This window comes from Eublepharis macularius, chromosome 1 (genome assembly GCF_028583425.1).
Source record: "Eublepharis macularius isolate TG4126 chromosome 1, MPM_Emac_v1.0, whole genome shotgun sequence".
Taxonomy (NCBI): Eukaryota; Metazoa; Chordata; class Lepidosauria; order Squamata; family Eublepharidae; genus Eublepharis; species Eublepharis macularius.
Genome location: NC_072790.1, coordinates 165,206,139 through 165,233,548, shown reverse-complemented (window position 1 = coordinate 165,233,548; position 27,410 = coordinate 165,206,139).

The window sequence follows — 27,410 nt, the reverse complement described above, 5'->3', positions numbered from 1 at the left end:
GAGAGCCAGGCCAGCCAGCACAAAAGCACCAAAGCCAGAGCAGCAGGCCTGTGTGTAGGCCAGAGGCTGGCACACTTGTTTAAGAGCCTGGTGGGAAGCATTGGATGAAGGGGACCAGAAACAGCAAAGCAAGCCACACCAATCCAGTTTGTGAAGCATAATTGTGAGAGCCAGGCCAGCCAGCACAAAAGCACCAAAGCCAGAGCAGCAGGCCTGTGTGTAGGCCAGAGGCTGGCACACTTGTTTAAGAGCCTGGTGGGAGGCATTGGATGAAGGGGACCAGAAACAGCAAAGCAAGCCACACCAATCCAGTTTGTGAAGCATAATTGTGAGTGCCAGGCCAGCCAGCAGAGAGGCACCAAAGCCAGAGCAGCAGGCTTCTGGCCTGTGTAGGCCCAAAGCTGGCACACTCATTTTTTAGGCCTGGGAAACAGTAGATCAAGCCCACCCCACACTCAAGCATGACAAAGGAAACATTAAAGAAGGCAAGCACAACCACCAATGCTGACCCCCCCCACGCCCAAACATTGTCCTCTTCTGCCCAACCTGTCCCACCAGGCCATGCCAAGACAGACTAAACTGAAGCATCTTTTTGCAGAGGAAGGCCACAGCAGCACATTGCCCAGCATCAATAAATTTACAAAAATTAAAAAAGGCCTACCAGGTCTCCTCTCAGGATGTCCAGCACAGTTGATCCTCCAGGCAGATGTCCTCCAGGTGCAGTCTCTCTCCTCTCTCGGTCAGCAGCAGCAACAGAACTGTTCTAGACCAGTCTTGCCCCAAATTTAAATCCCCTGCTGCAGCCTCAGCCAAAGATTTGAATCTATTGGCTGGCAGAAGGATGCAGCAGTGGGATTGGTGACTCCTAAAGTCCCCCCTCCCTTGCCTGTTAATTTTGGCTGGAATCTGGCATTGCTTTGCAAATGCAAAGTGCAATGCTAATGCACCTTGCATTTGCAAAGCAAAGGATTCCCTCCTATGCAAGAGGGGTGAGGGGTGAAAGAAGGAGTGAGTCACTCACTCCTTCTCCCCCTCTCCCCTCTTCTAAGAGCCTGCAGGAAGCCTTAGCTTCCAGCAGGATTTTGCTAGACGCTTGCAAAGGCAAACGCCTAGCAAAAACAAAATGGCGATTCTCGGAACCCGAAACAAAACCCGAAACAACCCGAAATGTTTCGGGTTTTGTTGTTTCGGGTTACCCGAAACGTTTCGGGTTTCCCAAAACGTTTCGGATAACCTGAAACAACCCGAAACAAGTTTGTTTCAGGTTTTTTTCGGGTTTCTGAAACCCGAACTGCACACCCCTAGTTGCTAACTTAACTTTCTTGGGGTGGGGGGGAGGCTCAATCGGCTCAGGCCTGTTTAGCCAATCAGAACCCCAAGAATTGATGTCTCTGTTGCTAGCATGAACATGTGAGCGGGCAGAAATGAAACCAATCTGCATTCTTGGTTCAGCCTCTTTCCCACGGGTGTGAGTTATACTTAGTGCTAAGGAATGTTAATTGGTTCAAAGCTGTGCAATGGAGGCTCTGCTAACAAGTTATACCTTATCTCCAAGGTTGTTGTGTACTGAATCTGCTAGCAATAACACATTTGATTTATATACCGCCCTTCAGGAGAACTTAATGGCCATTCAGAGCAGTTTACAAAGTATGCCATTATTATCCCCACAACAAAACACCCTGTGAGGTGGGTGGGGCTGAGAGAGCTCCAGAGGACAGTGTCTAGCCCAAGATTACCCAGCTGGCTTCACGTGCAGGAGTGGGGAATCAAACCTGGCTCTCCAGATTAGAGTCCCGCGCTCTTAGAGCAAGCTCTGTTAACTTTCTCAGGCCTTTCCTTGAACAAAAGATTTTAAGATGGCCACAGTTTAGGGTTTCCAGGTGCCTGCCAATGGTGGGCAAACTCCTGGGGGTTTGCCAGCTTGCCTGCCGATCAGTCAGCGGGAGGTGGCAAGCTCACAGAGGTTGCCTGCCACCGACAGGCATCTCAGGAACACATGCCGTGTGCATGTTCCCAAAAGGGGCAGCAATCACTTCCGGAAGTGACATCATCGCACCAGCTGCGAGAGTCTTCTTGTGCTTCGTTTGGGGCCAATTTCAGCTCCAAATGGGCCGAATCAGCCCCTCACAGAATGTGGGAGTGCTCCTATGGCTGGCACTATGATGTTGCTTCCAGAAGTAACATCATTGTGCAGGCGCCAGAGTGTGCGCACAATGAAGAGGACCTTGCCAGTGGCACAAGGTAAGTGCCAGGTCCCTCCTCTCTCGCCGGGAGGGTATAGGGACCTTCAGCCCTACCACAGTTTGAACAGAAAAGCCATTTTCTTTACATGGATGAAGGCAAGTTTCTGTACAGGATGAGTGATCATTACCCTGTTTCTGCAAAGGAACAATAATATAAGTATGGTTATTGTAAAGGTTTACTGAGGGATGTTTCATCCAGCAAATATTTTACACACACGTACACACATGTATATATGTATATATGTATGCAGGTATGTATTAACAGGACTTAACATGTATTTGCAAATACATGCATTCTTGTTGCTATGGAACTAGAAGTTTTTGTGCTTCCTTAGTCTGAACATATGGCAGCAAGTGCTCAATGAGTGAATTAGACCTCAGATGATGTATGTGAAACACTTGGAACATTTAAGAAAAGCTGTGTGCATGTAGGTGTGTACACTTGTGTGCACACACACATACACAGAATGATTGTCATTATAGATGATGGGAATGGGTTGATAAACATTAGCTTTCTCATAGCATAAATATGAGCTGGAGTGATGGCAATATAGGCTTTCGTTGTGGCTGAAAGGGACTCATATTAAAATACCTTTGAAACACTGTAGTTGTAGTACAGGCAAAAATTAGAACATATTGTCAGTGATTTTACCGGCCTCTGGGTGTCACTATTTGCTACATATGTAGGCTAGAGAGAATCAGGAAATATGCCCTTGGGTAACTCAATACTTTTTTGGGGGCGGATCACTTTTTCACTGAACCATGAGGCCTTTTACTAATACCTTTATACAAAAAAATTGTCTAGTATACCAAGAACTTTTGTGGCATAGTGACTAATTTTTATTCAGTAAACCATATATATAAGCAGTAAGAAAACCTGACATCTTAAAACAGAATTTTTTTTTTTTTGAAAAATTTTTTATTGGGTTAGGATCAAATGTTTACACATTACAGTCAATATTCCCATTTCCCAATTTCTAACCCCCTCCCTTCCCCCCCCCATTTTGTTGACTTCCAACAGTTTTCCAACCCTTTATCCCTTTTCCCTTACTCTTTATATATTCCTCTATCTAGCAAATATATATTCTCCCTTTATTCTAAGCAATACTTCTTTAACTATTTTTAATACTCTGTACCCTGCCTATGAGTCCCTTTTTCCATAATGGATAAACAATTTATCCCTTTTTTCATTATTTCACTTTCAAACATTTCTATATATCATAAACTATGTAAACCATACATTCATATAAATCAATCAGTTTAACTTATACTCTATATGTTATTCTATTCTTATTCTATGTCATTATTTCTTCTTCTTTCTATTTTAATTATATTTGTTTACATTAATATTTCTATTCCCCTTCAATCATAAGTCTGTATATGATATCAATCCATTTGACTCATATACAGCTTCAAATAAACATATTCAGTTTGGTACATTGTACGGAATCAAAAAGAAAATATTATTAGTTAGTCAATCCTTATAGTTAACCCTTATAATTAATTGTTTTCTATCAATGTTCTATTTATTATTCTATATATATCAATCTAATATCATAACTGCTTAGAAATTCTCTTTTACCTCTTCTCCTCCCCGGTAAAGTCACCCCCCTCTCCATTTTATTGTACTTCAGTAGTTCTCAAACTGCCACAGTTCTCCTCCCACCTCCCATTTCTTCTCCAAATATTGTTTCAGCTTCTCCCAGTCTGTGTTAAACTGTCCTGAGTCCAGGTTTCTCAATTTTCTTGTCATTTTGTCCATTTCTGCCATATACAGCAATTTGTGGATCCAATCTTCAATGGTTGGCACTTCTTGTATTTTCCATTTTTGCGCATACAAAAGTCTAGCTGCTGCCGTCATGTAAAATATCAACGTCCTATGATGGGCTGGAATTCCCTCCATTCCCAAGTTTAGTAGCAGGAGTTCTGGGTTCTTATTAATTTGAAATTGTAAAATTTCACTCATTTCTCTTATTATTTCCCCCCAGTACTGCCTAGCTACCTCACACGTCCACCACATATGGTAGAGGGAGCCCTCATGCTTCCTGCATTTCCAGCATTTATTAGAAGTGTTCAAATTCCCTAGCGCAATCTTCTTTGGTGTCATGTACCAACGGTAAATCATTTTGTAAATGTTCTCTTTAATACTAGTGCATGTCGTTGTTTTCATTGTAGTCTTCCACAAGTATTCCCATGCCTCCATTGTTATTTCTTTGTTGAAATTTATGGCCCATTTCACCATTTGTCCTTTAACTACTTCATCCTCAGTATACCATTTCAGCAGTGCTTGGTATACCTTAGATATTCTTTTCTTATCCTCTTTAAGAAGGATCTGCTCTAGTTCCGAGTTTTCTGTTCGTATTCCTCCCTTTACAGAGTCCGAGTTATATAAATCTCTGATCTGTCTATACTGGAACCAATCGTAATAAGGTGATAGTTCCTCCTGAGTCTTTATTCTAAGTTTGGATTCTTCCATTCTAGTTATTTCTTTATAAGTTAAACATTGTTGCTCATTATCAACAGCTCTCGGATCTATCACCTCGTATAGAACTACCCACAAGGGGGTTCCTTCTTCCAGATAGATTCTGTACTTCTTCCAGATTATATATAAACTTCTCCGTATATAGTGATGCAGGAACATCGAGTTCGCCTTTACTTTATCATGCCATAAATATGCGTGCCATCCAAATATCTTTTTATATCCCTCTAGGGCTAATAATTTCTTATTCTTTAGCGTCATCCACTCCTTCAACCACACCAAGCAAATTGCGTCATGGTAAAGTCTTAAATTGGGCAGTTGCATTCCGCCTCTTTCTTTTGCATCTTGTAAAACTTTCATTTTCACTCGAGGCTTCTTGCCTGCCCATACAAAGTCTGATACTTTCCTCTGCCATTTTTCAAATTGCTTAGAGTCACTGATGATTGGTATTGTCTGTAGCAAAAACATTACTCTTGATTAAAACAGAATTTTTAAAAGGCCACACACAGAAAAATATCATGCCTCCTGGTGCAATGTTCCAAACCTAGTATCATAATATAATCAGCAAGAGGGTCTCCCAAATTTCTCTGTCTTGCATGACTTCTTAAGTTCCAGCAGAGCAAATGATTTCCTGATCTTTTCTGAAAGGTGGCACAAAGCCTGCTACAGATAAAGCCAATGAAAAAGCCGAAACAGCTATCAGCATTAATATTATTGTCAGCAATAGAGGTCCTAACTACACATTTTTTCCTCACATCTTTACCAGGTTCTGAAGATTAGCTGTATGCCTGTAATTCATTTTGCAGGTGCATAAGGGATGAGCCAGTTTGGTGTAGTGGTTAAGAGTGTGGGACTCTATTCTGGAGCACTGGGTTTGATTCCCCACTCCTCCACTTAAAGCCAGCTGGGTGACTTTGGGTCAGTCGCAGCTTCTAGGAGGTCTCTCAGCCCCACCCACCTCATAGGGTGTTTGTTGTTGTGGGGATAATAATGGCATACTTTGTAATCTGCTCTGAGTGGGTGTTAAGTCATCCTGAAGGGCGGTATATAAATCGAATGTTGTTGTTTAGATTATGTGGCATACAGAGGGGGGGGGGTTTAAAACTTCACCCCCATGCCATTTTCTTTACCTGAAATGGTCCAAGGGCATTATTTGTCTCATTGTAGATACCATAGGTACCAATGGCCTGCATGTTTCCTCAATAGTGTGAAAGAAGGCTACCTGTCATGGCCCAGTCTGAGAGTGAGGTCTCCTCTGGAGGAGAGGAGCCTCGTGTAGCCAGCCAGGACTCCTCAGGAGAAGAGGAGCCCTGTGTAGCCAGCCCTAGCCCTGATTCAGCAGAAGCCAGCAATCAGGAGCAACAGCTGCTGGCTGATCAGAGCTTACAGCCAGCAGCTGAGGCACCAGCACCCTCTAGCTCCAATACTACAGAGGAAGCTCAGCCAGGGACTTCTACAGGTGCAGCGCAGCCAAGAGCCTCCACCCCCCCAGGTTCACCCACGCCCAAGGAATGCCGCAGGCAGCGCCAGAGACTGGAACTGCAGGAGAGACGGCGCAGTGCTCGCCTCTTGAGCCAACGCCAGCTGCTGGAGAGTGATGATGAGTAGTGGCAGAATAGAGCCCCAGCAGCTGGCTGAAAACTACGCCTGGCTATAAGAGCCAGTCTGGAGGAACTGCTGGGTGTGGAAGCAACGTGTCTACTAACTGCAACCACTCCGTGTTCCGTGAACCTTGCCCGTGCCTGCTTTTGGACCTGACACTATTGGTGACTGACCTTGGACTGTGCCTGACCTTGCTCTTGGACTCTGGACTCACTCCTGGCTTTATCTCGTGCTCTGACCACCGGTTTGACTTGGCTTTTGCTCTTGGAACTCCCCTTTGACTTTGGCCTTAAGGTTTGGACTTGAACCACCCTGCTTGGGCTGGCCCAGCCCATGACACTACCCCTGTGAAACAGCAGCACAAACAAAGGGTAAACCCACGGGAGCACACAGCAATAATATGATAAGGAAAACTATTCTAGAATCAGTATACGTTACAATTCATTACAGTCAAATCAAATTCATTACAGTCAAATCACAATATAACGTAATTTTTTACAGTTGATCAGAATACAGGATGACCTAACTGAACATAAAGTCCGCAGGCTCAACCTGCCTTGCATTTTCTTTGTAGAAAAAACAACAACGTCCAGAATTATGTTGTTTTCTTTGTGAAAGTAAAGCAACAATGTTCAAAGGTTTCTTCTTAGTGTCCAACGGGTGAAGAAAGCAAAGCACCCAAAGACCACGCCCAATCTGGGGCCGGCTGAAGGTACAGATTTCGTCCCCCTCGCTTCGTCAGGGGCGTGATTCTCCGCTGAAATACAAAATCAAATCATGTGCATAACACATGTATTTTTCCATTGCTAGAACCTAAAGGAAATAAATCATAATCACTGACCTGTTGTTTCCACATCAACAAATAGTCATTTTAATCCCTGGACGGGGGTGACAGTATATTCTCATGCGCGCCACAGACATGCAACTCCTGGTGATCCCCAACACGAAGGACATCCATCTGGCATTAACCAGGCCAGGGCTTTTTCTGCCCTGGCCTGGTGGAAAGATCTCTTGCTTGAGATCTGGGACCCATGGGACCTGTTACAGTTCCGCAGGGCCTGTAAAACAGAGATGTTCCACTGGGCCTTTGGCTGAGTGTCAGCAGGTGTTCCCCTTCTTCAACCTAAGACCACCATTTTTTCTGGAACTGCCCTTGGCCATGTGCTATGCCCATATATATGCCCATATACAGACTATTTATTTAAATAGCCTGTGCCTGGACTATTTTAATTGATTGTCTTAAGATTATTGATTTTATAGTTTTATGGTTAATTCACTGTATTTTATGAATGTTGTTAGCCGCCCTGAGCCCATTTGTGGGGAGGGCATGGTATAAATCAAATAAATAAACTCGCAGGAGGACCCCAGCCTTGTTGAGCCTATGGACACTTTTGGAATTTTGAGAAAGGGTGGGTGTCATCACAAAATGGCTCCCACAGGGAGTTCTCACCCTCCCTCATAATATGTTGAAAATAAAGTTTTGATTAAATTAACTATTGAGGGTGGCAAGGAAGATTTTATTTTTTTTTGCAGGGGGTTGAGGGCAAGAACATTTTCAGGTAACAATGTAATAGCCCAAGTTTGCTATTTTTGAATGGATCGATCCTGTGGGCTTGGACTCAACTGGCACACTTTAGGTAAAGCAGCGTCTTTGACAAAAAGGAAAGGTATTGTCTCTTAACAATTTTACATATCCACTCAAGGGGCCTTACATCTTTGAATATTATTCTGTCTAGTCACCTTTTAAAGCTTAGAAGAGGGAACTAGCTAAAGTGAAGGGAGCTTTGGGGTGGTAGGATCTGTGAAGGCATTCTGGATGTTGCCGGTGCTGGGAAATTGTGGTGGGTTTTTTTGACTGAAACAGAGAGAACTTAAATCCTTCATCCTTCTCATCCTCCTCCTTCTCTTTCCTCATGTCTATTGGCTCTTCTTGTATTTATTTTCACTATTTATAGACATCCACCTAGTAGATCTGTTGTTGTGATGAAGTCGCTTTAAGCAACTCCCCAAAGACCAACAAAGCCAAGCTGTGAGCTTCACTGCCCTTTACTCTTTACAATACTGTACAGATTTTGTGAGATGCATCTGGATATTGACTCTCCAGCTTCCCATTGCCTTTAGTACACCTTGAAGCTACCTGGATAATTGGAGTAGTACAGATGTTTAAGGCAGAGAGACTCAAGAGAGAAAGAGGAGCAGAGAAAGCTTATGTGAAAAGTGACTAACCATGCCATCCCAAGAAGTTTTATATTCTTTTAAGCCCACTGACTTCTGATTTGCATGGCAATGAAAAAAGGAACTTGAAAGGAGTGTGAATGAGGCAGGAAGGCAAAGAGAAAGGAACTTGAAAAGGGATAAGGAGTGTGGAAGGAGTCAAGAAACAGAGTAGTAAATTGCTCACCAGAAAACACATTGGTGAATGCCATGACACTCATAGACACTGCATCAGGGATTGGTGCTGTAATCTTTCCCAACTAAACATCAGATCCTGATCCAAATTCCTGCCCACTTATACACTGAACAACACTTATAGTATATAGTTCTGTCTTTATATAAAGTCAAAGTGTAGTTGCAGCCTGCATGAGCACATGGCCTACCAATGCCTGCATCTTGAGTATGTGTGTGTGTTATGTGCTTTCAAGTTGCTCTAACTTCTGACTACCATATGCATGAATGCTCTTCAAAATGTCCTATCATTGACAGCCATACTCAGGTATTGCAAACGGAAGGCTGTGGCTTCCTTTATGGAGTCAAGCCATCTCATGTTGGGTCTTACTCTTTTCCTACTGCATCCCTCCTTTCTTAGCATTATAGTCTTTTCCAGTGAGTTTCATCTTCTCATGATGTGACCAAAGTACAATGGCCCCAGTTTCATCATATTAACTTCCAGGGAGAATTCAGGCTTTATTTCACCAACAACACACTTATTTGTCTTTTTGGCAATCCATCGTATCCATAAAACTTTTCTCCTACACCACATATCAATTAATAATTTTTCTTCCTGTCAGCATTCTTCATTGTCCAACTTTCATATCCACACATTGTAATGGGGAATACCACGGTATGAATTATCTTGATCTTGGTCCGCAGCGACACATCCTTATTTTTAAGGATCTTTTCTAGTTCCTTCATGTCTCAATTTTCTTCTGATTTCTTGGTTGCAGTCTCCTATTTAGTTGATGACTGAACCAAAGAATAGAAAATCTTTAACAATTTCAGTTTTTTCAGTGTCAAATTGAAAATTGTGTAATTCCTTGGTACTCATTACTTTTGTCTTTTTTAATAATATATTTTTTATTTTTTAAAAAAACACAAAATAATAAAAGGGGATACAGAAAGGAAAAAAAGGGATCATGTAGCATAATTGTGTAAATCAGAAATAATTTTATATAACAGAATATATAAAACAGAAGTATTTCTCTCCAACATCCCCTTCATTAAATTTTATAAGACACTATCTATGAGATATGATACTTATATTAGGGTACGTTTATATTCAACATTTGAAGTTACAGATTTCATAACTTATCTTTTGCAACTATATTATTGGTTTCATCATTGCTACATATCCAATATTACATACTTTTGCCACTTCTACATAGCCAATATAATTTTAACAAATGGATAATATATCAAATTACATAAGGGAAGTCATTGCGTATCTCATAATAAAAAAATTAAAAATGTTTATGCTCAAAAATCTACTTCTTTTTACTTTTATATTCAAGATGTTTAACTTATGACTAATTCTCATTTGCTTTTAAATATTACTTTTGTCTTCTTGGTGTTCAGCTGTAAACCCGTTTTGGCACTTTATCCCAACAGTGCCCCAATGTATAAGCCTATGTAAAATGGGCAGGAAGGATGTGTGTAATTGTGGTTCAAGTTGCCATATTCTGAATAAGCTACAAACAATAGGGAGAAGCATCTCTGGAAGTCCATATAGGAAAGAATTACAATATTAAACCTTTTTATCACCAGGTATGGTTGGATTCAGCACGGTACACCTGGGGTGAAAAAATCTTGAGCCACATTTTCCACATTGAAAAATAATGTAAATTGAGCCTGATTTGATCAAAATAATGAGATGATGTAACAACATCGGTGATTTTTTAAAAAAGTGAGAATACTCCATTCTAGCCTTAGATACTCTGATACCTTACACTAAATATTGAAATATTGTCTTTTTTCTTTTCCACCACTGGACTTTCCAGTTATCTGTATGGACTTGGAGTAAACCCTCATCAAACACAGTTGCACAGGTCTGCTGCCTGATTCTCCTGTACTGTAAGGGACTCTTTCTCCCAATAATCCATCAGTCACTCAGTCAGCTCACTATTTTAGTCAGCCTTAGACTGCAAGGGCTCTGGGAGGATCCCAACAACATTTTCATACAATCTACATCATGCTCAGTGGTCATGTTTGGTGACTGTTACACTAGACAGCCTTGCCTAAGCATGCCTAGTGATAGGAATAGATTAATGGAAAATACATATTGCCAATGAAACACCAACTCCTTTCTTCTGTTTCCATCCCTTGGCCTATATTAAAGTGCAAGATGCATTACATTACACCCCTTCTGTCTTCTTTATAGCCTTATCCCCTGCCAGCTGTGACATTTCTATTGACAAACTACATGAAGGAACTAAATATCATCCCCTGGCCTTCAGGCTATAGGACAAAGTGACATGCCATGTAAAGAAATCTCTGTGACATCTGTGGCTACTGTTTATTTCTAGCACTTTGAAAAATTAAATCCAGCTGAAAGCCATGTTGTTTTAGTGATTCAAATAATTTTTTCTGACATATGAGTAACAACTATGGAAAAAAATATGGCCACAATAATAGCTGGACATCTACTGTTTGAGTAGAAAACAAAACATTAAAAAACTTTGATTTCTATTTTTCTGTAGAGCTTTAAGTACAATAAAACTTATTTTCTGAATGACCAAAAGGATATTCAGGATATGTTAAGACTCTTTGAATATGATTACAATTACTTAAGATTATTGAGCAAGGGGCAATGGGGGGAGAAGAATCTTGTTCACATTTTTAATCTTAATGAAATTTTTAAATATATCCAGATACCTTATATCACTAGTCTTTCTACCTCAGTACTGTCTGTTGTAATCTGCAAGTCATTTCCAGGGCATGAGGCAGAGAAAAGTCTTCCCCCAAACCTGCTATATGAAATCTTTATGACAAGAGATGCAGGGGTGACTTTTATGTGGTTCATTAGGAGGACTACCATCACTGAGCACCCTGGAAATGGTGCTTTTACTAGAAGGTATCAGGAGATAGCAATGAAGATATCAGCACTGTTGCTGCAGTACCATGCAAGCATACAGGTATTCAGTGGATAGTAGAACTCAGAGCAGACAAGTGATGTCATCACCTGCATCCACACCATATGCTTACATGGTGCTGCTGGAGTGGCTCAGTGTCTTCTTTACTACTTCTTGATGCCTTCTAGTAAAGACAGAAAATCCCTTTCCTCCTTTATCTCAGTGGCAATAGCTATAGCTCTCCTAGTTAATCGCATGTAAGCTGCCCCTTCAAGTGTCGTCCAGGAAAGTGAGAGTGACTCTGAAACAGCTTCCATCAGTGTAGTCTACTAATAACTACCTACTACCTACCACACTAAACATTTATATCCCTAATTCAAATCAAATTCAAAGTGGCTTGCAACATTTATTTATTTTTATTTTATTTTATTCATGCTATTTATAGTCTACTTTGTCAGGTTCTGCCATGAGCGTGGCGTGCCTGACCTCGGTTCTGGGAGGCCGTCAGGGACAGTGCAGGCTCTCGCTCTGTGGCAGGAGGGGGGGTATATACCACCCTTGCTCCCTCTCAGTCCACTCACAGACCTGCTCAACCTGACAGTCCCGGCTGCCTCCCTTTACTTCTTGTCTTCCAAACCTCCACCCTCCTCCAGGCTCACTCTTCCTCTTCTCTTTCATCTCCCTCGATCTTCCTCCTGCCAGCTTCTCTCTCACTCTCCTAAATTCTACCATGCTCCTCCACAACCCACCATGACTTCTTTTCAGAGCCTGCCTTTATAGGACTTTCCCAAATTCTTCCCTACCTCTCTCCCTGGCTCTCTTCCACTCCTGGGCTGCCTCCCAGCTGGAGATGCCCTGAGATGTTCCTCCTCTCATTCCTCCCAGCTCTCCTATCCTTTCCTGTAGGATGGGGCTGGCAGGGCCTTTCCAGGCGATGTGGCAGGGCCGCTTCTGCCTCTGCTTGCCAGGAGCTGCCCTGGCCTCCTGGGTCCTGGCTGGTTCCTTGAGGATGTGTAGCTGCTGGCTCCCCCTGTGGCATGGGAAGGGGCTTCTGGCCTCTCTGCCTTGGAACCAGTATCCCAGGTAGGTGTGTGCGCCTCTCGGCCCCCATTCCCTCTTTCTGGCAAGTCTGGGGGCTGAGCCTTGGACCCTGGACACACCTTTCTCACTGAAACTCGAGGCAGATTACAAAATGAAGGTCAATCAATGGCTGGGACTGTCAATAAACATTTGGTAGCGAATACATTCGGGTAAGGATTATAGAAATTTGAAAACAAGCAGAAATCTGATACAGAGTGGTGAACAAGTTACTTATTATTATCCCCACAATGCAGCTGGGGAGCTGGGGGTGAGAGGATTAGCTTATAATTGAGGGCAGATAATAAAAATAATAAAAAGTTAGATGAAAATTATATACTATTCTTTTTTTCGAGTTTTGAAAAGAAATTAAATAAACATGAAGAATATATTGAAAATTTAGGAAGAAGTATGTGAATTTACAGCAGGAAACCAAAAATTAGCCAATATGGAACTGGAGTTGTTACAAAACAGTGTAACAATGCTGTTACAAAATTACTTATGTTTTTCTGTGCCTTGACAAGGAAGGAACCAGTCCCTCAGAAAGGTCTTGTATCTGCAAAAAGAAACAATAAACCAAGAGATAATCTAGTCTCCATTCTGTCTCTAAAAATAGAAACTAAGGAATTGAAAAATTATTGGGAAATAAGAAGCATGTGACTAAATCTAGATCTGAAGTGATCTGCACCTAAAAATTCCTTCTAAAAGAAGAGATTCCCTCAAAGTTTAGATCTGATCTGTTCATGCCCTCCCCCCACCCCCCTCTCTCCTCAGCCTTACCTGGTAACTGGAAATAGAGCAAACTGATGACACTCATATCATATCCCCAAGTGACCGCTCTAGAAATTTAATGTAGATTTTAATCTGCATGGGAGGCAAGACGGAACATTATGCAGCCCAATAATTCAGAAAAGCAGTGCCCCAATGACACTTCTGGATATGACATATTGTACAGGAAAAATCAAACTACACCTCATTTCTAATTCCAGACAGCTGGTTCAGAAGAAAGCTATGAAAGGAATTGAATTTGAAAGCCAGGGGACGCCTAGGAGAATCAACCAGTTTGATTATCATTTTGTATTTCTACCAAATTGACCAAGGCAGCTTTGGTTTCCAAACTGGATCAGAAGTCAGACTGAAATTGGTCTAGATAGTTAGCATCAGCTAGATATGATTGAAGTTGGCATGCTCATGACCTACAAGCACTTGCTCCAAAAGGGAATGTTTGCAAATAGCCAATAGATGCTGAGATTGTTAGGATCTAGATGAAAACCATTTACTCATAGATGCTCCTTTCATTGAATCTAAAACCATTCCCTAGGCTGGATCCAATGAGCTTTTCTGCTGGTGAAAAAGGAAGGAAGGGTCCTCTTGTGCCACCAAGAAAGGATATACTGAGAATCATGGGATCTGCATGTACAAAAACTATGTGGAATTGGGGCCATGTGGAGGGGAAGTAGGCAAGACTGAGGGCCAAGCTACACATGACGAATGACACTTGAACGGCAAGTGTATTTCTCCCTGTTCACATGCCCTCCACTCAATCCACTTGCCGTTCAAGTGTCATTCGTCATGTGTAGCTTGGCCCTCAGTGAAAAAGCTGACTGGATCCAACCCCTCCCTCAACAGAAGCATTGACACCTAAACAGAAGTGACACTTCCTTCATACAAGCACTGGGGACCTGATCTTTTCTTGCTTACAGATAGCCTGCAAATAATTATTCACCCACAATGATAAACTAGTTAACAGTAACATGGACTCTGGTACCAAAACCTGCAACAAACCAAAATGCCAGCTTTGCTCCCATATGAATGCTAGCATCATCATCAGTGGACCCAACAACATCCGCCATACCATCTCAGGTTCGTACTCCTGCTCATCCTTGAAAGTGATTTGTGCTATCACACGTCAGCAATGTCTTTCCACCATCTCCATGAGACAAACTGGCCAGTCTCTTCAACAAAGAATTCATGGACATATATCTAACATCAGAAACCATAACATTCAAAAAACAGTGGTGGAACATTTTAACATTCTAGGACATTCAGTTGCTGATCTAAAAGTAGCAGTTATCCTGCAGAGGAATTTCAAAGGGAGATTAGAAAGAGAGACTGCTAAATTACAACTGATAATGAAGCTCAGGACAATGCATCCACCGGAATTGAATCGAGACCTAGGCTTCCTACCTCATTACTAATGCTGATTTCTCCACACCTGCTCCCCTTCTGCATACCCCACCCTATCCAGTTATGACTGCTATTGTCATTCACCATCTTTTGTCATTCAACATCTGAAATCACTCCACTCTCCAAGATATAAGGCCAGATGGACTCACATTCTAGCTGTATCTGAAGAAGTGAGCTGTGACTCATGAAGGCTTATATCATGCCACAAATTTTGTTAGTCTTATAGGTGCTACTGGTCTCTTGCTCTTTTCTACTGCTACAGACAGTCTACCCTTCTTGCTCTAAACATTTTGAGACTCTCTTGTTATCCAATGAGAAGGTCTCTTTGCAAGTTGGGGGAATTAATGTGCAAGGAGAAGCAGTGAGAGGCAGGTAACTTAGTGAGATCTTCATTTATGTATATGAAGATTGTCCCTGCTAGAGAACTCTTTCAATAACAAGGCAGATGTTCAATTAGAAGGGGGATATTGAAAATAATAACAATCAATAGCATGCAAGAACACACACAACATACACCCAGAGCTAACTAGAAAGCAGTAGTGAAAACTGGATAGAGTTTGAGGGATTGGGTGATAGTTACCATCCAGAAGAGGGCGTCCAGGAGAGAAAGCATTGAGCAACCAGTGCATCAATGCAGAAGAGCTCGAACAGAAGTCTGAGGGTGGATGCTGGATCCGAGGGCAAGCACACAACTATGGTGGAGGGGTAGTACAATTTACTCTGGAACATATTGTGAGACAAGATTATGTCTTCTGCCCCCAAAACAATATCGTAATGGTTGTCTCTGGGTTGAGACAAAGAACTGAAAGGTTGTCTCTAGGGTGGGACAATGAACTGGTGAGCTGTCTCCTGGGTGAGACAATAAACTGTTTTTTTTTTTATATAAAACCTTGGGTAAAACTAAAGTTACCAGCAACTATTGATGATCCATGATGGATATGTGGGTAAGGCTATCAGAGTCCTGAATTGCCTGAAAATGGGAGAGTGGATAAGGGAATATTGGTAGGGTGTGTTAAGGTGATCAGTTCAGGAACTTCAGGAAGATCCTATTGTCTTAGGATCTTTGCACATCTCCGGGGCATAGGGGCTGAAAGCTGGCCTCTCCTGGCATCTCACATGCTAGTAATTTTCCATCCCCTGGCTGTGAGCTGGATTCCATTTTTATGCCCGGCTTAGGCAGTGTTTCTGTGTTTAAAACACATACAGTGAGGGCTTATTGCTCTATTCATAAGCCTCCTTAATATCATGAGGGCGTCTGATTGCTAACACTGTCTTTTACACACACACACACACACACACACTGCAAAATGCTGTTAGTCAAGGTAGGTAAAGTTCAAGCATACAGATGGTTTCTCTCAATAGAGGTATGCATTCTTTTCATTTTGTTTTAATTTCATTTTTGTTTTTAAAATGTCATTAATTTTTTTCACTTGTTTTTGTATTAATTTATTATCATTTTGTTTTCCATTGCCTTTTAAAGGAAGCTCATTTTTGGCTACAGCATCTATGTTTTCCATCCAATTTAGATGACATTTTCATTTGTTTACTCCTCGACCAAGGAATCATCCCTGCCAAATTCCAGAGATAGCAGAGAAAGAATCCTGGTTTTACAGGCAATTAAAATTAAAAAACACATACCAGAAATAAATGAGCTGTTTGGTGGATATAATTCTTGATTTCTTTTAATTTATTCCTTCTCTCTCTAACTAAATATACCAGAAATAAAAAGTTGGTTTTCTTTGACAACTGATTGAATGCTTTGTGCAAGAAGCCTTGAGGAAGATATGTTTCTCATCTCCTCCATTATATTTGGATAAATAGCTTTTGAAATGTACAGCAGCTAATTTTTTTTAGGTTCATGAAGCTTTATTTTAATTGCCTATTGACTGCACCCTGAGAGCTTAACTATGTTGGGCATGGGGGTGGGAGAATATGTAGGTAAGCACATTATTTCAACTAAACCTCCTTCTACCTCAGCTCCTAATTCTCTGTTTATTTTTGCCATTTGCACTGGTGGTGTGATGCAAGCATGATGTGACTTTGGCACAACTGTGGTGCAACACTAGCATAAATCCATTACGTTAACCTATCTTTATGGTAAAAAGATCTAACAACAATTAGGTGAATGTAACTTGAAGAAGATAGCATAGTTGATATCTCATTGTTTTGAAACTTTCTTCCTTTCTTTTTAGTTCTAACATTTACTATAGATTCTTTTTTCTCAGTTTATGTTGAGAAAAAGATAAGTGCTTGGTTTGCTGCCAGCCACAAATATAGTTTCTTTTGTTTTGCTTCAAAGCCTGAAGGCAAACAGTAGCAGCCTTTTCCTTCTGATACCATTTTGATTTTTAATTTTTTGCTTTAAATGATACATAAATCTCTTTTCTATTTGAGCTAGGAGCTTTTTGTCATAGATCATCTGTTGCAGAATGCACTACTTTTTCACATTAAAAATATTTGGTGTTTAACGCCAAGTGGCCATGTACTCCTATTGGGTTGCTCCAGTTTCTGCAGCGTAACCAGTAGTTTGCAGCTCTGTTTAGCCAAAAAAAAAAAAAAAGATCAGCTGATACATGAGCTAACCTAAATGTTAAGCAAATAAAAGTCCCTTCTCATGGTATCACAGATTTCTATAACAGATTTGTCTAGGGTTGCCAGCCTTCTGGTGGGGCTTGGAGATCTGCTGGATTTATAAATGACCTCCAGCCTACAGAGATCAGTTTCACTTGAGAAATGGATGATTTGGAGGGTGAATTCTATGGCATTATACCCCACCGAGGTTCCTCTCCTCCCCAGACCCCACCTTCCTTGGGTTCCACACCCAAATCTTCAGGAATTTCCCAACCCAGGCAGCTGAACATATGAGAAGTGAAGTACAATTTCAGCAAAACAGACACCAGAGCTGGATGGAGTGTTGGAGAAGAGTAAAGATGGAAGCCAAAGTAGATGTAAGCTAGTATTTGGAACTGGGTAAGAAGCCCAGGCAGTGCAACAAGAACTAGGAATTTCAGACTGGTTAGGAGTAGTCAAGACTGCAGCCTAACACATCAGACAACAGTTTAAACACAGAAACCAGTACGAGGGGCTTTTCTGCACACTCTACTTATGACACTTTTTGTTGATATTCAGTCTTTGGGGATGTTATTTGGATTGGCTTTCCCTCCTTCTGTACTAATGGTGGTTTTTTAAAAATTATTTAAGAAAGAAAAAGTAAAAAAACAATAAAATAATAGAAATAGAAAGTGCATAGAAACTTATACAAAATAGATTTAAGCTGGTTAGGAAATACAAGCACAATATATAACAAAACTTAATATACTTTAAATTCTCTCCTTCAATTAATCTGTTATTAAAAAAAAGAAAAGGTAAGTGGATTATAGTACTTCTAGATAATCTAATAACATATTTTTAGGATGAGGGGGGAATTCAACCTAAGGTGGGACTTTAAACATTTTATATACCACATTATGTTCAACCTCACAATATTAGGTATATTCGTTTATTAGTTTAACTGTTTAGCTTATCTGTTTGTCTTTTTAGTATTATTTATACCTTCTAAATTTGGTAGATTGACCTATTATATATATAAAAGATTCATCTATTCATATAAAAAGACCATTGTAAGAATAATAAAATTTAAAAAGAAACATTTAGAAACCTCTGTGGCCTAATTATATAAATCACAATGATTAAAAAATACCGAAGTATATAAGCTTCAAAAACAGGGTAATACCATAAACGTTTTGTTTTCAACATTTTACTCAGCCTGATAAAATTTAATATCTGAGCTTTCTAGTTTAACTGTTTTTTTTAACTATTAGTCTATTTGCAACCCCAGCTGGAAGGAAGAGACAGACACAGACTTGGAATAAAGGGCCGTTTATTAAAATGACCATAAAGGTAATGCACGGCAAGAGCTAACTAAGCGGTACAGGTCAAGCCCTGGGGTCAGCACACTGACCACCACCTTGCCTGTCTGGGCGAGCCCCAATGCCCCGGGTGTAGGCCATCTCAGGAATGGCTGCAACCCGGCCAGCTAGGCCCTCGGATCCCCACTCAAGCACCTGTTGCGCCCCAGCCGCCCAAGCATGAGGTTAGGCCTTGTTCCCGGGGATCCACTCAGGCGTCTGCCCTCCCTGACGGTAGCCGCCCAAGCATACCGCCCTAATGACAGACCCTGTTCCCCAACCTTGGGGAATGCCACAGGGGCTCACCGGCCCGCACCCTATTCCCAAAATCTCCTGCCAACTACTAACGAAACAGCACAACCCAACAATAACTCAGAACACTGCAATTAGTGCAAGGTAGGCGAAAAAAAACCCCTTCCCAAAAGCCAATCAGGGAAAAGAGGTAAAAATTCCTACCTGGCTCTGAACCCAGCAGCCGGCTATTCCTGCACTAAAAACAGGGTGAGGTGGGTGGGCCGAGCGCTCGAAGAGACTGCAGCTGGAGAGAGCGGAGCCGCCTGGATCAGGCTCTTGGCTCCGCCCCCCAGCTAAGCCCAGGATGCCTGGGAAGGGAGCCTGTCTCCTTTCCTCCAGGGCGGGGCCGCAAAGGACGGCTCCCAGCTTGAGCGGCATTCTGCCGCGCTGGGAGAGCCGCATTGCAACCCCAGCCGGAAGGAAGAGACAGACACAGACTTGGAATAAAGGGCCGTTTATTAAAATGACCATAAAGGTAATGCACGGCAAGAGCTAACTAAGCGGTACAGGTCAAGCCCTGGGGTCAGCACACTGACCACCGCCTTGCCTGTCTGGGCGAGCCCCAATGCCCCGGGTGTAGGCCATCTCAGGAATGGCTGCAACCCGGCCAGCTAGGCCCTCGGATCCCCACTCAAGCACCTGTTGCGCCCCAGCCGCCCAAGCATGAGGTTAGGCCTTGTTCCCGGGGATCCACTCAGGCGTCTGCCCTCCCTGATGGTAGCCGCCCAAGCATACCGCCCTAATGACAGACCCTGTTCCCCAACCTTGGGGAATGTCACAGGGAATATAGGCTTAGGTGCCGCTTTACCAGTAAGCCAAAGTGAAGAACACAGGCTCTGTTTTTAAGTTACTTTATATTGCTTCTTGCCAGGGGTGGGGGGAGGCTAAATGGAAACAAACAGGCTTATGGCAGGAAGAGTGGTTTATGTGTAAGTGGGGGTGGGGAGAGGGCTCTCACCACCCACTCTCTCCAAGACAACTATTAAGGGGAGTGACCACACCCAAGTTGGGCCAAAGTCCCTCTGATACAGCCTAGCTGCCCGCCACCCCAGTGCCCAACCAGCCTGCTCAATTAAACCGCTCAATTACTCTAGCCCCAAAAGGCCCTGAAGCCCTGGCCTGTATTGTGCGCTGCAGCTGCAGGTGCCAGCTGCCTCCAACAGCCTCCAAGAGCTGACTGCTATCGCCACTTTCCAACTGCCTCCACTGCCGCCATCAATGCTTGTTCAGCACACATTCCTCCCTTCAGCTTCACCACTCAAAGGAAGGCAGAGCAAAGAGCTCTTGCTTCACCGAGCGCTCGAAGAGACTGCAGCTGGAGAGAGCGGAGCCGCCTGGATCAGGCTCTTGGCTCCGCCCCCCAGCTAAGCCCAGGATGCCTGGGAAGGGAGCCTGTCTCCTTTCCTCCAGGGCGGGGCCGCAAAGGACGGCTCCCAGCTTGAGCGGCATTCTGCCGCGCTGGGAGAGCTGCATTTTGTACTACTTATATATTCCAAATTTAATAAATTTCCATTATATATTTAAAAAATTCATCCAGTCATACAAAAAGAAGAAAATACAAGCCCACAGAAGTAAGAATAGTATTTTAAAAAAGGAGAAGAAAATTTGATAACATAGTCATATAAGTCAACAATAATTGTTAGTAACAAAGCCTCAGAATAGATCTCCCACTCAGTCTCCATTTGTATCCCTTTTCTTCATGCCTTCATCTTACTTGTGTGCCTTGGATCAATTCCAGTAATTTAATCAACTTCCAAAAAGCCATATGATCATTGGATCATCACATTAGAACAGGACTCCTGGGTCTCTTAAGTCCATGAGGTCCAAAATTTGTTGTGTTCCACAAAAATCCAGGTTATTGCTTCTGAATTCCATTTCCCAGTTTCCCTTTCTCCAGTCTGCTCTTGTTAATGGGCTTACTTGTGATGTTTGTACTAATTCATTTTTCCTCTTGTAGCCCTCTGAATCCCTTCAGCTGTTTCTTATATTCTTTGAATAGCTTCATTGCTTTCTTGAGTTTCTTGGTTTGTTTTTTGCAATCCAGAGAATAATCCAATGGAAAATCCTTGCATGGCCTGGTCTGTTTGTTGTGAATGAATTGATGGTTTCTTATCTTCCAGAACTGATTCTTGACTCTCCTCATCCCCTTGCTGCAACTGGGTTAAAATGTTTTTATATTCTTGCTTTATTTCTTTAAACAAGGTTCCAATTTTACTTGAAAGTGAAGAATTACTTTTGAGATATTATGTCTATAACATCTTCTGAGATTAGTTTGACTTTGAACTTTTCCATAACTGCAACCATTTCCTTGAATTTAATTCCTTCTTCAACTAAATACCTCAAAAAATCTGTCCTTAAAATGAAAGTCAGTTCCTTCTTCAGGCCAGTAGGTGGTAATTAAGTATCAGAAATATCATTCTCAGTCAGCCTGTGACTTAAAAGTATAAGATTTCAAGAGTTCAATATTCAACCATATTTTCTCCTCTCTCAAAACCATGGACTGTCTCAAAAAAAAAAGTTATAAAGCAACCGTTCTAATTCAACAATGTATATTTTAGATAGTTTATAGTCCAAAATTAGTCTAATAATAAAAACACTTTAAAATCAGCTACCCCGTCTTTGTTTCTTTGCAGAAAAGAAAAGTAAAATGAGACAGGACGTATATTAAAGCCAGAAACTGCCTGAATTCCCAGATGCAATTAAAATAGTAAGCGTCAGCATCCTTGTTATTTTTAAATCCCCAAAACTAAGTGTAAGAAATTGGTTCTTACTTCTGGCGAGAAATGCAGAGCTTTTAGACAGACATCATTAGTCAGAGAGCGAAGATAAACTGCAGTTCACAGTTTCTTTTGTAGAAAGAGGTACAAAGTAAGTGTCCTTCATCCTGAGCAGAGATAAAACAGAGTTCACAGTTTCTTTTTGAAGAAGGGGGGGGGGGAAAGAAAGAGGAAAGTAAAAAGGTCCTAGCACAGTCCAAGAAATATTTACAGATAGTCCCAGGGTCGGCTTATTTGGCATTTCAGCCGTGTACAATCCTGCTCCAACAAAAGATTTTTCTTGTATCCACAGGGAGATGGGGAGGGAGTTTCCAACTCTCTAATTAAAAAGAACCAAATAATCCCCAGAGCAACCTGGCACTGCATACTAGGGTAAAGGTAATGGTAGGTAGTCCTCTGTGCAAGCACGGAGTCATTACTGACCCATGGGGGGACATCGCATCATGATGTTTTCTTGGCAGACTTTTTGTTATGGGGTGGTTTGCCATTGCCTTCCCCAGTCATCTACATTTTACCCCCAGGAAACTAGGTACTCATTTTACCGAACTTGGAAGGATGGAAGGCTGAGTCAACCTTGAGCTGACTCCAGCTTCTGCCAGGATTGAACTCCGGTTGTGAGCAGAGCTTGGGCTGCAGTACTACAATTTACCAATCTGCACCACAGGGCTCCTAAGATAAGAGACATGCTAGGGTGTCTCTTAGGTCTTAGCTTAACACTCTGCGCCATGGGGCTCCTAAGATAAGAGACACGCTAGGGTGTCTCTTACCAAGAGACAGGTTCACGGCTGATTTCTTCAATCCGCCTGGCTTTTTTAAAAAGCCCAGGGAGCAGAATCAGCATGAGAGGGACAGAAATGAGTCCCTTCAGTCACCTGCCATGTTGGGAATCCCCTGTACTTGATGGTGTTATTGAGAGGTGGTTGGCTGTGGAATTATGGAGGAAAACTTAAAAATTACTTCTGCGCAACTGTTCATCTCACTGACTTCCACAGGAGTGGTTCGAGTTTTTTTGGTATCAGAGTGTCTGCTTAGAGTTTATAACTAATTATAAGGGTTCCTAACCCAGTTGTGATCTCCTTGATACAGGTCATCCTTACCTATCTAAAGAGCACCATGGATGCCTGCTCTCTGTTTATGAGACAGATTTGTTCAAAAAAGTGTGCTCTCATTGAGACCTCTTCCAGGTAAAAAATAACACATATTCGTGTGAACTGCAACCAGAGCACTCGCAGAGCAAGGCAGAGATGGTATGCTCTTGCATGAGTGCATGTTTCCGGTCACTGCAGGGTCTAATCTGAGAAGCAACAACTGGTGGGACAACTTTGTACTCCAAATCTGGGACTAGACACCAACAGTGCTTGAAAATTTCCAGATGAAATTTCCAGACAATAGAGAATGGCTGGGGGAAACTTGTTCAGGGCCAATAGAATTAGACCCCTTGGTTCGATTCACCTGAAGCTTAGCTAGTCTTTAAAGGACAGGCAGCCCTCACTATGCTGAAATTTTGGTGAAGTTTTCCTTAAAAACAGACTCTTCAGTCCCTCAGAAAGTTTTCCCCAAAGGAAATAATAAACTTGGCTAATTATGAATATATTTGTAATTAACCAAGAAGGCAATACTGGTACATCTGAGAATCCTAAATTTGATTGAGATTCATGAATACACTCAAAGATACTGATAAGGTTTTTTCCAGCTATATATTTGGACCAGATATACTGAATCACACACCCCTACAAACAACAGTTTGAGGTTGTTAATGGTGGAAGAAAGAGTGCTTGAAGTCTACTTTGTCCTCAAGTTGGAGCTGCTATGGAAAACAATGTTACTTGAGAGTGAAATTGGAAAGGTACTAAACCCTTCCCCTTTTCCTCAAACTTTTTTTAATTCTTTCATTGTTTTCCTACAATTAATGTTGTTGTTACATTGCAATCCATAAAATGGTGATCCATTTATCTATGAAGTGTTTCTCCTTAATTCAATCTTTTCTCTCAAGACACCCCTCCCCTGGATCTCGTGACATGAGGGCATGGGTGCTTGAAGCTTTCCCAGCTGGGAGAGACAACACAACTTTGATTAATGGCTGGAGATGTAACTTCAGCTGATAAATCACTCTGGATAAAGCGGGATCGTGAATTTATCCACTTGCGCTCCATTTGACAGCTTTGCTGAAGGTCTTACTGCCCAGGTTTGTCCTGGGTGGTGGCTGGAAATTTAGGCCTGACTGGAGATGTGGAGAAAACACCTACTCACCACTGCAATTGGAGTTCAAAGCCAAGCTACTCTCAAGTCTTAAATTTACTAACGTCAAAGAATTAACCAACTCTAGGACACAATTATTTACTGTGTGGTGAGACAATATTCTGCTTTCTTGGACTTTTTTCTCCCCCACCCTGTAACTGAGATAAGAATAACAACACATCATTAGGAGGAAGCTTTTAAACTGACCGAGAATTAAAAGCTTATTGTTTGTTTTTCTCTGTAATTTGTGAACATAGATTGGGAGAAAGTGCTTTTGCCAGACTGGTTAAATAAAAATTGCGTAGAAGAAGCTAAGGTTGAAGCAATAACCTTGAAAACTCATGGAATGTAAATGAAGCTGATTAATGCTGAACAAAACTGAAAGTTTACAGCAAGTTAATCATACTATCTATAAAAAGGCCTCACAGTTTATTCACAGATAAACAGAGCCAGCTAGAGGGAAAATGTCTCAAGGTACAAGAAAGTGGTCTACATCTATAGATACTCCTACATCCACAGATTTGATGCAAAAACTTCTTGATCAATTAGGTGATAAACTAGATTCATTTGAAAAGAGAATGGAATATAATTTTATGAAATTTAAAACAGATTTAACTGAGCAAATTAAAAATATTGAAGATGCTGTTAAAAAAAACCTCTGAGGAGGTAAAAAAGTTGAATAATCAAGTGGAGATCTTGGACAGTAGAACAGCAGCGTTTGATAGAGTCGGAGAAACATCAAGATAACTTAGCCTTATTGGCACTAAGGGAGAAAGAATATGTTCTAAGGCTAAGAGCAGTTAAGAAGACACAAGATGAAGATATTTGATACAGGGTGGTTGAGGCCTTGGCAGAATTTCTGCAGTGGGACATCCCAAGAGTTGACATGCAATTGGATAAAGTATACAGAGTTCCCACCAGATATGCGACACACAACAAGCTACTGAAAGATCATAGTGCATTTTGTCAGAAAGTCGATAAGAGATCAAGTTCTACAACAACATTATAGGAAGAAATTGAGAATACAGGAAGTTGCAGTTACTATCTTAAAGGAGATACCACTCAGAATCCTGAGGAAACAAAGAGACTATGTATTCTTACCTGAAAAATTGAAACAGAAGAAAATCCCATTTAGATGGGACAAGCTGGAAGGAGTGATTTTCACTTTCAAACAACAGAGATTTAGGTTGAATTCAGTTCCAAAAGCAAGAGAGTTTTTTTTTAAAGATACAAGAAAGATTTTGAAGAGTCTTCAGAAGATCCACAACAGCCCTCATTGGAACAGAAAGACGAGGAATATATGGACTCTGATAATAATTAAAACCTAAGTATGGATTACAAATGCATATCGTGGATTATAAATGGGACGAATACTCCTCAAAAAAGACAGAAAATATTTCATTATCTGAAAAAAATGAGAGCAGACATCATTTGTTTACAAGAAACTCATATCAGAAAAAAAGACATCAAGTATTTAGATTACAAATTTTTGGGGGGGGAAATCTGTCTCTTCAGATAACAAAAAGGAAAATGGGGTGGTATTGTATCTAAAGCCAGCACTGAAACCAGAACTTGTTGTATCTGACAACCATGGTAGATTTGTGGGGGTGGAGTGCGCAGAAACGACGGAGTGCACTCAAAGGGGCCTGTTCCAGGCGCTGGTAGATGGGGGAGGGTCCCTGGCTGTTCGGGCACCAGATGTAGTAACGACACAAGACAAGATCTGGATGCAAAGTCTGTCCCTCCAACATGGAGGCGAGTGTTTTATTGAGAAAGCTTTCAGGAACCCGGAAAAGAGCAATGCCCAAATATGTCTATAGCAATAGTTACAACAATAGTAGTGTGTTCTAAACTAGGTCTGAACCAGTTACAGGCCACTGGACAGATATGCTGTGATCAGCCTTCTGTCTTATCTATTAGGCATAGCGAAAGGAACACAGTGGACCTTAAGACATGTAAGAATATTACTTAGAGTGTATGGGAATATTGTGCTCTGTGAAGGGTGAGAGAACAAGATAAAACATATTATAACTACTCCCTGATTCCTGTTGTGGTGTGCCAACTGACCAGAAATTAGGAATGTAAAGAGTTGCCAAGGCAAACTGGGTGGTGTGCCAACTCCAGCTAACCTACAGTGGAGGTGACATTAAATGGGAGTAAAATTATGATGGTGGGAATCTATGCACCAAATGAGGAGAAGGGGAGGTTCTACAAATATCTTTGTGGAAAATTGGCTAATTTGGCCTTTGAAAATTGTTGACTGATGGGTGATTGGAATGGTGTAGTGTCTCCACAAATAGATAGGTGCTCTGAAAAAAACATAAAAGATACTCAAGGCAAATTATGAAAGGTTTGTTTTGCCATGATTGATAATATGGGTTTGTTGGATGTTTGGAGACAAAAAAATGGGGATTCAAGAGAATATACATTTTACTCAGAGAGACATAAATCTTTGTCACGTATAGATGTGGTCTGGGAATCAAAAAATTTAGTGACTAAAATGGTTAAAGTGGAGATATTGCCTAAGTCTTTTTCGGACCATAATCCTATAAGAGTAAGTTATAGAACCAAATCTAATACATCTAGGTGGCAAGTAAATGAATCTTTACTACCGAAAGAGGCAATTGTTGTTTATTGTAAAAAAGGCTAAAAATTATTTGAATTAAATTTGTACAAGGGTACAGACTTGAGAATGGTTTGGGATGTAAGCAAAACATTTATAAGAGGCCAATATATATGTCATAACATGGAATTAAAGGGGAGAAAGCAGGAAAAATGGAAGGTATTTTACAAGAAATATGAAAAAGGAGGAAGAATTAAAAACTGTACTGGGAAATATTAAGGTGCAACAAGAGATAAAATGTTTACAACAACAGCTATCATTGGTTGTTTCCACATGTCTTACCTGCTGCCAGAACATTGTGCAAAACACTTGGAAGACAGCATCTTCTTGTGCGAAATTGCACCAGGAAGAAGCTGTCATCCAGGAGTTTTTCGTGAAATCACGTATTCCTGGCGCGATTTTGCGCAAGAAGATGCTGTCTTCTGGGTGTTTTGCGCAATGTTCTGGCGGCATGTAAGACATGTGGAAATGGCCAATGTTAACAGTAAGGGGTTTAGAGAAAAAACTGAATTATGCTAAGCAGAAAAATTTCGAATTCGCTCATGAACTGGGAAGGTGGTTGGTCTATAGATTGAGAAATGAGAGAGAGAGAAAATGATCTTGAAATTGCAAGATGGGAATACTATGCTAACAGAAAATGGGGCCATCCAAAAGACTCTTTTTAAGTATTATTCAAACTTGTATATAAGACAGGATA